We start from the raw sequence: 17,933 nt of genomic DNA, 5'->3' as shown, positions 1-17,933 counted from the left end.
ATCAAGGAAAAAATGTCAGATTATTAAATGATCTAAATGTACTTTAAACTTTTAGTGAAAAGTGAGTTTTCTCATTCAATAAGAGCATCCAGAAATTTCATATTACTGTAGGAGACTTGATTGACCAATTAACAAGTATTTACATATCAGAGATTTTTTTCCTCAATAGTATTTTGTTTTTCCAAATACATGTAAAGATAGTTTTCAATATTCATATTTGTAAGACTTTTTATTTCAATTTTTTCCCCCTCCCTTACTTCCCCCCGCCCAAGATAGTAAACAATCTCATACAGGTCAAACATGTGCAATCCTTTTAAATATATTTCCATATTTGTGCCAAAAAAACAGACCAAAAGGGAAAAAAAGCCATGAAAAAGAAAAGCAGGTGAAAATACTATGCTTTGATCCATAGTCAGTCTCTCTAGCTCGCTCTCTCTTTCTCTCTCTCTCTCTCTCTCTCTCTCTCTCTCTCTCTCTCTCTCTCTCTCTCTCTCTCTCTCCCTCTCTCTCTCTTTCTCTCTCTCTCTTTCAGTTTAGATGTGGAAAGTGGATGGCATTTTTCAGCCCAAGTCTATTGGAATTGCTTGGAATCATTGCATTGTTGAGAAGAGCCAAATCCATTATAGTTGATCACCAGGTAATCTTGTTTATGGTTCTGATCACTTCATATGGTATCATTTCATGTAAGTCTTTCTAGGTTTTTCTGAAATCAGCCTACTCATCATTTCTTATAGAGCCATAATATTCCATTACATTCATATACTATAACTTATTCAGCCATTCTTTAACTGATGGGCATTCACTCAAGTTCCAATTTCTTGCCAATACAAAAAGAAGTACTACAAGTAATTTGCACATATGGATCTTTTTCTCTTTTTTATGATCTCTTTGGGATACAGGCATTTAACAGAATAAAGACATTGCTGGATGAAAAGATAATGCCCAGTTTGATAGCTCCTTGGGCAAAGATTCAAATTGCTCTCCAGAATGGTTGGATTACTTCACAACTTCACCAATAATGCGTTAGTGTCCTTCAGAGCTGTCTTAATTCAGGGCAATTTATATCAATGTGATCCCCTCAAACTGTAAGAAAATTTTAAAGAGGTATGATTTTGCTTTGTATAAATGTACCAAAGAGTCAGAGCGTACATGCAAACTCATGTGTGTACAGTTTCAAAAATATAAGCTTAATGTTTTCAAGAGCACTGAGAAAAGGAGAGATCTCACTCATTGAGATACTGCTTTTGGGAAGTGTCAAAAAAGGAAATAAACATGTATCAAGCCTTATAACAATGGTATTAGGTAAATTCTATTATTCCCATTTTACATTTGAAGAAACTGAGGCAGAGATTTTTAAAAATGGACTTGTCCAGCGTCATACAGCTAGAAAATGTAAGAGGCAGGATTTGAACTCAGATCTTTCTGACTCCATAGGCAGTTAGGTGGCACAGTGGGCAGAGCACTAGGCCTGGAGTTAAGATATCAGGAGGTTCTGAGTTCAAATATGGCCTCACATGTGTGTGACCCTGGCAAGTCATTTAACTCTGTTAGCTCAGTATCCTCAACTATAAAATGAGCTGGAGAAGGAAATGACAATCCATTCCAGTATTTTGGCCAAGAAAGCTCCAAAATAGGATCGCAGAGAGATGGACATAATTGAAACAACTGAATAACAGTTTTCTGTCTCTGGGCCTATCCTGTGCCATCTAGCTGTCTCTTTAAAAAATTAAAATAAAATTTTGTAATCTTTGCCATAATTTGACATAAGAACTGATCTTCTTGAAAGGAACTCTTCATTTTCAATTCAATTCAACAAATATAAATATTGAGTCTAGAATGTCCAAAAAACAGGGCCAATTTTAGCAAAAGAAAGAAATTGAAGAAACCCTGAGAAAGATTACAGTTTATATCATGTACACAGAAAACACAAGAGAAATTGTGGGAGTAAGGGAAAGATCAGATAATTTACTCTGATCTTTCAGAGCGAGGGAGAGAGAAAACTCTAAAAACTGAAAAGATGGACCCTGAGCCAAGAGAGCTTTGAGGGAAGAGGAAGATTCTGAAAGACAATAGTGAAGAGAATATAGAAATTACTAGACACTGGGGACTAATTGTGTGGATCTAGAAGGGAAAGATGTTAAGAAAAGTTTAAGGCACTCTAGTCCCATTTAAGTGCATGGCAGGAAGCTGTATAAAATAAAGCTGTTTGGATGCTACAGAGTTTATCCAAGAAGTAATAGGTAACCATTGAAGACTTTTGAGCAAACAGTGATATTTAATAGCTAGGTGATCCAGTGGATAGAAAGTACTGGACCTGGAGCCAGGAAGACGAGTTCAAATTCAGTCTACTAGTTGTATAAGTCACTTGATCTCTATTTCCTCATCTGCAAAATGTGAATGATATTAGCATCTACCTCTCAGAGTTATCATTAGGCTAAAATAAAATCATATTTTAAAAAGTCTTTAACATAGTGTCTGACACGTAATATGCAAATGGTAGCTATTATTATTATTATTATTAGTTGTCATCGTGATGTATATTTTGCCAGTGAACCCAGATGGATCTGGAGGGGAAAGTGAGGTAAGTGACCTTGCACAGCTCTCCCTTACTTAAATCCAATTCTTTTGCATATCATGGCATCACTTCCCTGATGTCATATTTTCTTCAAGAATGAAAGACAAATAACAACAGTTGTAATACGATAAGAACATTATATTTATATCTTTATAGAGGATGAATTAGATATACTACATTTAAATGAGAGATGATTAATGCTTGGAGTAAGATTGTTATCAGTGTTAGCTGAGAAAAAGGGATAACTGTCATTTTGTAGAAATGGAATCAACAGATTTAGATATCTGATTAGTCAGATGTAGAAATGAGAGAACAAAGGTGATTCAGGTCACCAATCTTAGCAAACTGAATTTGTCACAGAGAAAATTCCTAACTTTTGTGATGTATAAAATCTTTGGGAAACATAGTTTCTGAGTAACCAATCATTTTATTAATAATTTTGGCATATTATTAACAAGATGGTCATTTGGCCATCACTCATATCATAGACCCCTCATGGACTCATGAGTCCACTCAGCACTTGTATGCCCTTGGAAGAAGGAGGGTTCCTGAGTTTGGAAATTAATTCTAATTATTGAATAATTAATAAGAGGTAGACCTATTTTAATAAGGGTCTGGGGTATGTGACTTTTATCACTCAGTTTTGATCAAAGAGAATTATCTATACCTATATCACCAGCCTAACAAAGGATAAAATCCACATTTCCAGTCCTACCAATGGGCCAAAATCTATTAATTCACTTAACTTTATTATTTGAACAAATCTGAGTTCTTCCTCTCAGTATAAGCCCAGAACTTTAAATTCTGCTTAAATAATTTATAATGGCTAATTTCTGAATGAGAAAGTAGACAAGGGAAAAACTTTAGTCCTAATTCAATAATTAGTTATTAAATATAAGAGAAAAAGAACAATTTCTCTCACTTCTTGACCAGAAAAGAGTAAGGAGAGGGTAGTGCCTCTCATTTCACAAAGAAAGTGGTTATTTACTTGCATGAAATAACACCTATATGTTATTATCTTTTAGGCTATTGCTGCAAGAACTTTAAAGTTATTTTTTATTTTCATGTTAGGCTATTGCTCCAGGATAGGACATCAAGACTTTGTTGGGAAAAACCTGAATGCAAATCTTGTCTTAGACTCTTATTAGCTTTATGCAGACACATTAGGTGGCCTTGGGCAAGCCATTTAACCTTTGGTTGAGTTTTTTCCATGGCAGTGGATAAAGTGCTGGATCTGGAATTAGGAAGACTCATTTTCCTGCTTTCAAAATTGGCCTCAGACACTGGACAAGTCACTTAACCCTGTCTATCTCAATTTCCTCATCAGTAAAATGAGCTGAAGAAGGAAATGACAAACCATTCCAGAAGTTTTGGCAAGAAAAGCACAAATGGGATCATGAAGAGTCAGACTGGACAGAACAGCAGTAAAATCTGTTTAATAAGGAAGCTGGGCTTAATGTCCACGAAAGGCCTTTACTACTGGAAATCCAAGGTCCAATGCTATTATGATCTTGACACATTTCTGTCAGCTCAAAATGAAAGAAACCTGAGAACTAGACTAGGTCCATGAGGCCCCTTTATAGGCTCAATCTCTAAACTAGAACTGAATAGAAAAGGATATAATTTACTGTTGGAGGAGACTTTAGGGGCTATTGAATCTCCCCTCCTTAACTTACAAAAAAAGAAAAAAGCTGTCCAAACTTATAGTGTATTGGCAGAACCAAAATTTAAACTTAGATCCTTAGATCTCTTTCCTCTAATATCAAATGGTGTTATACAATGCTTCTCCTAGGCTGGAGTTGTATGATTTTGTTAAAATTATTTTATTTTATGTGCTTTAGTTTTTATTTTTCATAATGAAAATGAATAATACATGTCTCCTGTGAATTGGATATTTTCTGATGTGATCAATTTTCACTTAAAAAGCTGTTTAAAGATCCACAGGGATCATAGCTGAAGTGGTTTGGGGGCTACTCATTTTTTTTTTTTTGATACTAGACATTTCTTCTTTCTAATTGTTTTAGAAGGAACACAAATTTTAGAGGCTGTAAACAGCCATTCCACTCAACCTTCTTTGTTTCCTCTGATGGCTACAACTTATAGACTATGGTTACTAAGGTGAGAATAACGGGGCCCTTCTGATTTGGCCTATTGCATCATGATAAAATAAGTGCTGTCCTAGGGTCCATTGTTGCTGTGGAATGACTCAGTATGACTAAATTACCAGTGATTACTCCATATGAAACATTCAAGGTCAGTGCATTTTTATTCTGATTCCAAAAACTCCATTTGACTCACATCATAATTTTCACAGTGGGCAAACAGCAGCCCAAGAATTTAAACTAATGGTCAGGATTTGGAGTCTATAGCTACTCTTATGAGCCTGCTGATTTTTGAGGTGTCTGGTGATCTTTTATTATGTATCTCTTCTAGAGAGTCTGGGCTTTCATTCAGGGTAGTAGAGAGACTGGAGAAGAGTTATTTCCTCTCAGTGGCAAGAAATTCCATTCCAAAAATAACTAAAATAAGCCACATTCAGGCACAATATGGAGATATGGGCTAAACTTGTACTTAATGAATAAGAAGAAATTTTATTTGTATAGTTATGCTGAAAGAATATGGATTAGGGTATTGATATTGAACACAGATAAGAATGTCTAGTAGCATGCTGCAGGCCTTTGTACTCAGTCTTTTTCTTTTCTTTTTTAATCAATTATATGTTAACATTCTTTTAAAAACATTTTTGAGTTCCAAATTTTTCCTTTTCTCCATGCCTTCCTTCACCTAATAAGAAGGCAAGTAATATGATATCAGTTATACATATGAACCATTGCAAAACATTTCCCCATGTTATCCACATTACAAAAAAGCAAGAAAACTTTTAGAAAGTTATATAAAGTATTCTTCAACCTGCATTCCAGAATTCATCAGTTCTCTCTTTGGAGATGGATAGCATTTTTTTTTCACGAATTTCTTGGAATTGTCTTAGATCATTGTATTGATCAGTTCAACTAAGTCTTTCACAGTTTTAGGGTCCTTTTCTTTATCAATGTATTTACTGACAACTTAGAATAACTCAATCTAATGATCATGAAGTGATTGACAACTAAGAAGTTGTTGGGTGATGCCATAGTGTATGGAGAGCTAGACGTAGACCTCAGACATTTACTAGAGAGGTATGTCACTTAATCTCTCTTTCCATCAGTTTCCACATCTGTAAAATGGAATTAATAACAGCATCTGTATTACATAGTTATTGAGGATCAAATGAAATAATGTATAGAGCACTTTGCTATATAAATATTAACTAAATAGCAAGAAATGAAAAGCACAAAACCAAGCCATAGAAAAAGATACAAGGTATTAATTAATAATAAAAGACTCATTTGCATAAGGTTTATAAAATACTTTAGACACATTGTCTCATCTTATTTTTAAAGTTATCCTTTGAAAGATAGAAGCATTTTTATGCCCCTTTTACAGATGGAGAAATTGAGGATGACAGAAATGAAAAGATTTGTCCTCAATTATATAGTGATTAAAAATCAAAGGTTGAAAGAATGATCCAAGCAATGCACTAAGGGCTGAAAGTGAAGACAAACTTAGCTCTTAAGGAGAAATCACATACAGGGCAGTGATGGCCAGGGGAGGATTATTTTGGTTTGCAAAAGATACATGGATGGTTATTGTAGCCCCAAGGGAGAAGATTGACATATCCTTCCAAGAAGCAATAACAAAGTTATTTTTCATATGGGCTCAAAACTGAAAGAGGAATTAAGGATAATACATGAAGCAGAATTGGGATGGCTGAGATGTGTAGAAATCAATATGAAGTGTGATTAGGCTTCAGCATAGCAAAAGAATTAATCAAGCTGATAGTGATGATACACAAGCAGCAAAGCCCACGAGGTAGGAAGTAGGAAAAGTTCTTGGTTAAAAAAAAAAAAAAAAAAAAAAAAAAAAAAAAGATTTCCAGGACTTGTTTTTCTACTCTGGATAGCATAGTTAATAGTTAGGAAAAATCCTTGAAGTGAAATAAAATTCATTGGGAGGTGACATTCAAGCCCAGGTCTTTACATCAATGACAATCAACTTTCTACCATACTACTCTTTGCAATTTCAGGGGCTACTTTTGAGAGTATGAAAAGGTGGCTAATCTCCCTTGCTTTTTACTTATCATTTAGAATGCAAAACCCCTATGGACTCATTCATTCAATTTGCACTAGCAAGTTGGGTCACCAGACAGCTTACTATCCTTCTCAGGGTGGGACTGAAGGACTGGGGCACTGTTTAGTACTCTTATTTTTTAGTCCTTATCAGTGTGCTTATTAATTAGCATCCACTACTTTCATTTAACTCTTTGAAACTTGTATTTATTAAAGTTGCATAGTAAGAATAGCTGATTTAAAGCCTTCTCACCAAATACTGGAGGTGCTTTCTGTCTCTGTACATATAAGGCCCCCAGAAAGAATTGAAAATTCCAGTAAAATTTATTGAAGTATATGGCTGCAAGCAACTAGGTTTTAGATGAAAAAAAAATGAGAGCCAAAAAGATAAATAACAATCTCTCTATACATACCTGGATATTTATTTTCTTATGTGAATGTACATATTCACAAATATACATATATAAAAAATACATACATAAAGTGTATGCTAATTATATGGGAGAAGAGAGAGAAGAAGAATAGGAGGAAGAAGAAAAAATAGGAGGAGGAGCTTTTATTCTAACCATAGAAGACAACAGATAAGCCAGAAAACAGAAGGTTGCAAGGGACTACACATATGGAGGTATGAATAGGAGTTATTGCCTAGCAGGTGAGGCACAAGCTTGATTACCCACAACATAAGGTGAAAAGATAGTGTTTCTTCCATTTACTTCAGATGAAAGAGATATCCCTTTCCAGATTTCTAGATTACTTTTAACTAACTAACTGCAGGTGGATAATGACCAGTTATAAGGTAGCACAAAACAGCTATTTGAAGGGTTCTTAATGTGGAATAAAAATTAGACTTGTTCTCCTTGACTCCATTGTGCAGAATTAGGAGCAATAGGTAGAAGTCACAAAAGAACAGATATAAGAATTTCCTATGTCATTGGCCACTATTACTTTAGTAACCACTACTACCATCTTCAAGCATTGGTAGAACTCCTAATAGTCTTCTCAAATTAACACAACTGCTGAGAATGAGTAGAGTGAGAAACAGAGAAGACTTGAAAAACTTCCCAATTATTCTATACAAAGAGAAAATTCTTGTTTAAACATAGTATTCAGAGGCCACTGAGATTAGCTTAGTAACCTCCTGAGTAGCTACATGGTGCAGTGAATAGAGTTCTGGGTTTAGTGTCAGAAAGGCTCATCATCCTGAGTTTAAATCTGGCTTCAGATACTTATTAACTGTAACTCTGGGTGAGTCACTTTAACCAGTTTGCCTCAGTTTCCTCATCTATAAAATGAGTGGGTAAAGGAAATGGCAAATCACTCTAGTATCTTAACTAAGAAACCCCAAATGTCAGAAATGGCTGAAGAACAAACCCCTAAAGTCCTTTCAAGCTCTTTGAATCTGTTATTTTTATATTTTGAGCTATGGCCAAGAATCCAAATTCTGGTCCTTTTTCTAAGCAACTATTCACTCCCCAAATTTGCTTTTCTATTGTGAATACTTCCAAGGTTTCTACCAATTTTATGATTCATTGAAATGACTCAAGAAAGGTATTTTCTAAAATCTCAATTAAAATGTTCTGATTTTCAGCTTAAAGATGAGACATATTTGTGGTTATTATTGTTGTTTTTAAGCTAAATAAAAAGGTGTGCACCTGTACAAATTTATTTATTTTGTGCTGTGTCATGACTCAATATGACATTTTTATATATTTAATGATTATCTTCTTATCTGTGTTTCTTTGTCAGTCTCATCTGTTTTATATATCATTTGTTATAATAACATTTTGCAACCTATCATCAGGTAACACCCTAGTTGATTGCCAGCCTTCTGGTAAGGCACTTTTCTGAGTTAAGTCAAGCTAAGAGACACAGTCTGTTTCCAAGTTCATAATCAGAGTTTATCCAGCTGGGTCAAGATCTAAACTTCATTGGTATAGTAAAGAGAACTTCAAGGTCAGTTCCCCAGAACAAGGAAGCATCAGTGGAACTTTAATGGAATTTAAAGAAAAGACAATCTCACTTTAAAAGTTCTTTTTTTCCTGGATTCATGATTTATTGTAAACTTCAGCAAATGGAGGAAAAATCTGCAGTGCCAGTAAGTGTTGAATTTGGATTCTCTTTTCTTCTCCAATGGGAGGAAATAGAATTCATTCTCCACCCCTCAACAAGAATAAGAGGAATCAGTCACAATAATTGCACTCTGAAGATATAGGGAAAATATTAGGGCTTAAGTACAAAAAGACTGATCTGGATACTTAGGGGTGTAATGGGTGTCAGTTTTGTTATTTAAAAAAATGAAATGAAAAAATGGCAGTAAGGCTCTCTAATATCAAAAGATAATAGAAAAAATTTATAGAAAAAAATAACTTTTCCTATTGTGTAGACCTAGGCTGGTTTTGCATCAAGGGCCAAGTATCATTATTGGTCCTTCTAATTCACCTTTTTTCTTGAAGAAATAATTCATCATTTTCCCCATAGATGTTATTCCAAACTTTCTTTTGCATATTTAGAGCTGGAATGGATCTCAGAGCCCACTCCTTATGATTTTATAATTGGGGCAACTGAGAATCAGCAAAGTTAAATTATTTGCTAAAGCTGAATCCAGGTCATCTGATTTTGCAATTAGTGATCACCTCAGCTCTGGAGGGAGCAATTTCAAATGAGTAATAAAATGGGAAACCATATTCCAGAGGATTGAGAAATGTGTAGAAAGAAAGGAAATGGATTCAAAGAGGGCAAATAACTAGACTCATTCCAGAACCATTGCTCTTTCCACTGTGAGACATTGTCTCCTTTTCTCCAAACTTCCACACTTTCTCTTATCACCTTCTTTCTCAGCTGAGGGCCCTGATTTATATATTATTAAGAAAATGGATCAATAGCTGCAACTCCCTTTTCCCCTTTCATTACATCTCACAATCTTTTGACTTCATTCCCTATTTTTCTCTCTCTTGATTACAATCTGTGATGAATAAATGCCCCTTTTCACCAATGGTACATAAGTTTTTGATCCATCTCTCCATTATCCTTTAGCAGATTGTTCTCACTATTATCTAATCTTCAATCTGTTTCTGCCTATTAGTTCCTTTCTATGCTGCCTACAAACACTTTCATGTGTTCACAATACTTAAAAACCTTACTAGATTTTACCATTCTTTGAAGCTATTGTCATATCTTTCTTCCCTTTAAAGGACATTCAAATTTTTAGAAGTTGATTACATTGTTGTATCTGCTTACTATCCTATTCTTTTCCAACTCTCTTCAATATGACTTTTTGTCTCATCACTCATTTGAAATTGCTACTTCCTACTTTATCTCAATGTAAAAAAATGATATTTTTTTCTTAATTTATATCCATCTTGATATTTCTGCACCACTTGACACAGTTATCTTTTTCTCCTACTTACTCTTTCCTCTCTTTTACGACACCACCTATCCTGGATCTTCTCTTCTTTCAGAATAGTCTCTCTTGATTGGGGGTAGTAAAATGTTAATACTTTATCTCTTTGTGTCTGTTTCTTTTTGTTTCCACAACTCACTCTCTCTCTCTCTCTCTCTCTCTCTCTCTCTCTCTCTGTTTCTCTCTCTCTTTGTCACTGTCTCACCCACCCTCCTTCTTTCTTTTTCTCTCTCATCTCTGTCTTTCTCATTAACTTCCATACATATAATTATAACCTCTGTAAAGATGGTACTGAGATACATATGTATATGTCTTTCTCCTAAACTCCAAACACAACTGCCTATTAGAATTTGTAAATAGTATGTCCTATCAGCATTTCAAATTCAACATATCCAAAATAGAAGTCACTGTATTTTCTTCTAAACACTCACTTGTTCTGAACTCTTTGAAGAGACTTATCCTTCTAGTCAGGTCCTAAAACTCTTATTATCATAGACTCCATACTTCATTTCACCTAAATATCAACCAGTAATCAGATCTTATTGTTTCTATGCTCTTGGAATATTCTATATTCATATTTTTATCTCATCTGTATTATTTCAAGAGCCTCTTTAATTTGCTTCTTGACTCATTTCCCTCCTACAATCCACATAATCACTAAAGTGATTTTCCCAAAGTTCAGATCTGATCATGTCAGTTCCCTAGCTTAATAAATTCCAGTGGTTCTCTGTTAAATACAGATTCCTACATTTAGCCCTCTAGAATCTGTCCCAAACTTACTTTTCTAAATTTATCATACATCATTCCCTTTTAGTCCTCATTCTATTCATACTGATCATGTTGTCATAAAATATGACACTCTATCTTCTATTTCTATGTCTTTCCCCTGGTTGTTGCCCATGTCTGAAAAGCATACCTTCCTCACAACTTATACTTAAATTTCTTTTTTTTTTTCCTCTTAAAATTCAACTCAAATGCCACCTTCTTATGAAGTCTGTCCTGATATCATAACAGCTAGATCTTCCAACCAAATTGCCTTGAATTTCTTTAAATGTATTTTGAAATTTATGTGTTTTGGTAAGTAGCATAGTAGAAAGAATGCTGGACTTTGATTTAGGAAGACCTGAATTCAAATCCGATCTTTGATAGTTATTAGCTATGTGGTCTTCCCATTCTCAGCCTCAGTTTCTTTATCTGTAAAACTGAGGTTATAATGGAACCTATTCCATAGGAATGTTAGAAGGATCAAAGGAGATTTTATATACATGTATGTATGCACACAGTCATATGTATATGTATATAAACATACATATATATGTACACATATATGCATATATACGTACATGTATACCTGTATACCTAGATTGAGGGTAACTGGCATGACTCAGATCCATCAGTGAGTTAGGAGGGATGTCAACCCTAACATGTGAAGATTTCTCCCAGTGGAATGAGTTGATAAGAACAATTTGTTCCAATAGCTACGAAGGAGCTAAAGCAAATGGTGGGGCATTTAGTGCTTGGTCAGATTTTGAAGATACTAAAGACATCCACTGCATCCTGCAAGCCATTCTTGACTTTTGTCCACCATAGGACATCAATGACTCTGGAAAAGAATGAGGCTGATGACTTGTGCAACTCTGCTTCAGTTAAATTCAATTTATACTCAAGTCATTACCCATGATATCACTGTTCCTCTTCAAAAACAAAGGATAAATAACAGTGAATGATATAATGATTCAAAAACATGCCTATACACCATAAATACTTTCCTCAGCAAAAATTAGAGAGGTGTTAGAACACCTGTCATCATAGCATAACATAACATATAATAACATAACATAACACACAACTTAACACAACAAACATAACATTATAACATCACTTTAAAAAAGAGTGAATATAATACAATAAAACCAAAACAAATTGTTATTTATGTAGGAATCATTTATGAACCAGCTGTCTATGTAAGACAGACTCACTAATTTATTCAAACTGAAGAAAAAAAGTATTCAGAAGAAAGAATAAAAATAAGAATATATATGAAACAAAATTTTTCATAAGACTTATTCTATAGTGTATTGGGTTTTTTTTGTTTGCTTTTTACCATCTTAGTTAATCAAAAGATGTAGTATCTACAAATTCCCACTGCATTAATTATTTTATTGACCACAAAACCACATTTGATTTGGAAGAAGAAAATGTCATTTTAAAAACTCCCCTTCAATCAATTATCTCTCTGTTAAAATCACATAATATATGTTGAAAGATGGGAAGATGTAGTAGGAGACGCAGTGTGGTAGAATAGACAGAGAGCTAGGCTTAAAATTAGGAAGAATTAAGTTCAAATCTCATTTCAGACATTGAGTAAATAGATGATGTTGGAAAAGTCGCTTGAGTACCCTAGACTTCAGTTACCACACATGTAAATAAGATATCTCTAAGATCTGTTCTAGTTCTCTATGATTCTATGTAAAAATAGTGATAACTTTAAATAGAGATAATTTTGCTCAGGGTCTATCTGAGTATTAATTTCAAGCAAGTCATAAAGCAGAGAAATGTGTGCTCATCATTTTTTTTTACTCTCTTGGAGAAGACCAAATGTGTGGAGTCTAAGCTAAAGGAGAATTCCCTACAAGATACTGAGGTCCACTAGATTCTCCCATTTGCAGATAGATATGCTTGTGTTAACTGCATCAAGCCCCAGAATATTATAGAACTTCCTAATTGAGAGCAATATTCACTTAAAGTAGCTTGCCTTAATTATCCATAAAGGGGAGAATAAGTAGATAAAGAATTTACATTATGATATTCAGCTGAAAGTATATAATATCTATATGTGGATTATGGATAGGGACTAAGGTGATTATTTCATTCATTCATTACAGGTTAGCATTTTTTTTCCATAAAACTTATAGTCTTAGAGAGTTCTCCAGAGCCCTGAAAATTTAGGTGATTTACCTAGTCACAATCCAGTATAGATCAAAAGTAGGATTTATGCTACACTGCCTTTCAAATGTTAGGTAGACAGTTGAAATGAACCACAAACTGAAGCTAAAGTTTAATGAGGATGGGGAATGGATAGCAGGCTGGGATTTATGAAATTGCAAAGTTCCTCTAATGACTTCAAACTTCTTTCTGAAGCAAAGGCCTTTTTTTGCTTTTTTTTATTATAGTTTTTTATTTACAAGACATATGCATGGGTAATTTTTCAGCATTACTCTTGCAAAACCTTCTGTTCCAACTTTTCCCCTCCTTCCCTTTACCCCTTCCTCTAGATGGCAGGTAGACCAATACATATTAAATATGTTAAAGTATATGTTAAATGCAATATAAATATGTATACATATTTATGCAGTTAGCTTGCTGCACAAGAAAAATCAGATTTAGAAATAAGATAAAAATAACCTGAGAAGGAAAATAAAAATGCAAGTGAACAATAACAGAAGGAGTGGAAGTGCTATGTTGTGCTCCACACTCATTTCCCATAGTTCTCTCTCTGGATGTAACTAATTCTCTTCATTAATGAACAATTAGAACTGATTTGGATCATGTCATTGTTGAAGAGAGCCACGTCCATCAGAATTGATCATCATATAGTATTGTTGTTGAAGTGTATTGGTCCTGCTCATTTCACTTAGCATCAGTTCATGTAAGTCTCTCCAGGCCTTTCTGAAATCATCCTGCTGGTCATTTCTTACAGAACAATAATATTCCATAACATTCATATACCTCATATACCATGATTTATTCAGCCATTCTCCAATTGATGGGCATCCATTCAATTTCCAGTCTCTTGCCACTACAAAGAGGGCTGCCACAAACATTTTTGCACATAGGGGTCCTTTTCCCTTCTTTAAGATCTCTTTGGGATATAAGCCCAGTAGTAACACTGCTGGATCAAAGGGTATGCACAGTTTGATAACTTTTTGATCATAGTTCTAAATTGTTCTCCAGAATGGTTGGATGCATTCACAATTCCACCAACAATGTTTCAGTGTTCCAGTTTTCCTGCATCCCCTCCAATGTTCAGCATTATCTTTTCCTGTCATCCTAGCCAATCTGAGAGGTGTATAGTGGTATCTCAGAGTCGTCTTAATGTGCATTTTTCTGATCAATAATGATTTGGAGCATCTTTTCATATGGCTAGAAATAGTTTCAATTTCTTCAACTGAAAATTGTTCATATCCTTTGACCATTTATCAATTGGAGAATGGCTTGATTTCTTATAAATTTGAGCCAATTCTCTATATATTTTGGATTATCAGAACCTATGATTATAAAAATGTTTTCTCAGTTTATTGCCACCTTTCTAATCTTGTCTTAATTAGTTTTGTTTGTACAAAAACTTTTTAACTTGATATAATCAAAATTTTCTATTTTGTGATCAATAATGATCTCTAGTTCTTCTTTGGTCACATATTCCTTCCTCCTCCACAGGTCTGAGAGATAAATTATCCTGTTCTTCTAATTTATTTATAATCTCATTCTTTATGCTTAGATCATGAACCCATTTTGACCTTATCTTGGTGTAAAAATTTTTGTGTACCTACTTTGATTATGGCATATGCTCTCTCATAATTTCATTGGGGGGGGGCACTCAATGTACTGAAGACATTCCTTCCTTTTTTTGACATCATACAGCTCACTTTGGCTACTATTCTGCTAACACTTCTCCTTCAACACATGAAGACTAGTCTATTTTTTCTTCCTACCACACAAACTTTCATGTCATCTTTTATTCATGGCCTTTAAAATTTATTTATTTAATAAATAAAGATTTGGAGGAAAGGTTAGAGAAGGTTTAAAATAAAATTAGAGATTTTTATTCCCTTTTAGATATATCTTTAACCTATTCCCTATGTAAATAGGATTCCAGAACTACCATTCCTCATCCTCCATCTAATAATTTCTCTGTATCAGTTCTTGCTCTCACACCTCATTTATATAATCTAATTACTCTGTTTTACCTTTGTTTACATATTTTTGATTTTTAAAATCACTTCACATTCAACTCTTCACTCTTTCTTTCAAATTACCAATTACTAACGACCATCTTGGACATATGGCTTATGTTTCATGGATGAAGCATAAACAGCTTGTCATTATTGAGCCCCTTGAAATTTGTGTGTGTGTGTGTGTGTGTGTGTTTACCTTATATTTCTCTTGGATCTTATATGTCAAATTTTCTATTAAGTTCAGGTTTTTTTGCAACAAAATCCTGAAAGTTTGACACTTGATGTAAGGATTAAGTGAGATATTTGTAAGTACATTTGTATATTTGTTGGTACAACATCTTATGCATAGTAGATACTTAATAAATACATTTTTTCTTTCTGTCATTTGGGATAACATGACTTGGATATTTTGCCAAGGTCTGTCTAAAGTGATTTCTTCATTCAATGCAAGCTGACAAACACTGTTTCTCTTTTGAATTATGAGATGGTGCTGTTAGTAATTGTCTATTATCCTTCTTCATAAGATTTTACAAACAAGTTGTTATTCAATTCTGGTAATGCCTTGACAGCCAGATTTCTCTGTTTGGTAAGTAGCTCAAATGTTTGCTCACTATTTATGGGGAGGGGGGTTGGTTTTTTTGTGGTGAAATTTTATATTAGTTAAACATCTATAAAATAATTATAATCATCATTAATGTCATTTCTATTATCTTTTAAAATTGCAATTATCAAATGGTTGTGATAGTATGGGATTAGGTTGTTTCACTTGTCTCCCTTTTCTTTTCCTGATAATTACTCTTACGTTTTACTAATTTTGATCTTTCTCTACAATTAGAATATATCTTCTTCAGCAATAATTCTATGATTAATGGCAAGTCTTTTCCTTTCAGTTAAAATATAACCTATTTCATTTTTTACAATATTATTTGGTGCTTTCTACATATATTATTTACTCATTATTTTCTCCAAAAAAAAATCTATTTAAAATACAAAAATGTGAAGCTTCCAGATAATCTGTTTGGCCTTTTTTCTTCCTTCTTTCTGATCCAAGCTTTCTCATATATTTCTCCCTATCCTTAAATTATCTTGCTTTGGAAATGAAATAGCCAGGTATCAGCATACATGTTATTATAATTTGGAGAGGTTTATGTCAGAATGTGTGAGTATAGAAAAAACAAGATAAAATAAGAATGCCTGAAAAATCTCTCAATTCATTTTTTTCAGGTCCACTGACCATTGTGCCTTAGACATAGTTTGTCATAATAGGATCATCTGTTGAGCAATGACATTTTTGTTAGTTACTTTCTCATCATATTTTTTTAACCTGTATAATTTTCTTCATCACTTTTTCCATTTTCTATGTATAATTGGTGACTGATCATAAGAATCTATGATCTGTTTCCCATTGCATATGTTTATTTCAATTTTCAACATTCATCATCATAGGAGAACTTTATAGGATTTTCTTAAAAATACCTCCAAAATGATTTAAGTTTACTCAATAAACATAATACTCAAATAGTCATAAGTATTTAAAAGATTAAAACTATTTGTTCTCCAATATATATTGTTATTCTTGGCAGTTTTCAATTTAAAGCCAAAATTCCTTCACTATAATGCTATCTTAATTTCTAATTGAATATTGAAGCAGTGACCCTAGGTTTTTGTAATGATATGACAAAAATCTTAACATCTCTTAATAATAGGAAAACCTGAAATATTCTGACAATAACCTATATGTCAGTGATCCAAGGAACAGCTCTGATAACAACTTGGGGAGGATCATTATCAAGTTGGAGGTTGATGAATTTTTCAGCTATAGTAACCCTTGAAGACTAAGGCATAGAAGAATTGTAAGAGAAGGAATAATCACATATGAAATCACAAATACTTGAATCATTGAAATAAAGGTATAATTGTTGTCATATCCCTGGGCTCAGGATTCATTCATCGTCCTCTTCCTGAACCCCAAGAGATTCATAAGACCCTGAAGTTCTCACATTTTTTAAAAATAAAAGTTGTACCACTTCTTATCTGAAGTGTATTCCCTATTCTCAAAAGACATAGATCTGCCTCTGATATCTGCTTGAGATGATTTCTTGGATAATTGGAGATGAAGATACAACTCTTAAGGTTCTTCTCTCAGAATTCTGGGCCATTTTATGAAGGAATAGAAAACCCCACCCTATTTTGAATGTCCTAAATCCTAAGAATCCTAATGTCCTAAGAAAAAAAGGCAATGTATCATGGTGGCCACCAAAGGTAATACTTGCCCTCCTGAAAAACTGTCCAATTATTATTTCTGATTTGATCTTACCTTGCCACTCTCAATTTATCTAATTATAGATGATTTTATAAACTCAAATATCCATCTTTTTTCTCATGTTCCCCAGCTTTGATTTCTACTTGGTTTATTATTCTTTTAAATGGGAGAAATGTCTCTATCCTTATCATCATCCCAGCCCAGTCTCTGTTCTCTTCTCAACTTTTTGATCAGCCCCTTTTCAATTAATCATTCCTGATCTTACATCTCTGCCATATTCTTAAATTCTCCTAACCTCCCAACTTGACAGCCTTCTGTCTCTAGACCTAGTATTTATCTTTGTTAACATGATTAACTCAATCCAACTTATTACAACAGAACCCAAAGAGAGTTGAGAGAAACTATAAATATAGACCCAAAACCTTCATGTTTTTAAGTAACTTAAGGAGTTCAGAGATCAATTTACTTGTCCAGTCACAAACTTAATAGTGGTAGAAGTAGGAATCCAAATACAATAGCCTTTCCTGTCATAGCCAGAAATAATTTTAAAGATCCTGCTTTCTTGATCTTTAAA

This window comes from Sarcophilus harrisii, chromosome 1 (assembly GCF_902635505.1).
Source record: "Sarcophilus harrisii chromosome 1, mSarHar1.11, whole genome shotgun sequence".
Classification (NCBI taxonomy): domain Eukaryota; kingdom Metazoa; phylum Chordata; class Mammalia; order Dasyuromorphia; family Dasyuridae; genus Sarcophilus; species Sarcophilus harrisii.
The sequence above is the reverse complement of the archived record's forward strand: the minus strand, read 5'-3'. Positions refer to the sequence as shown.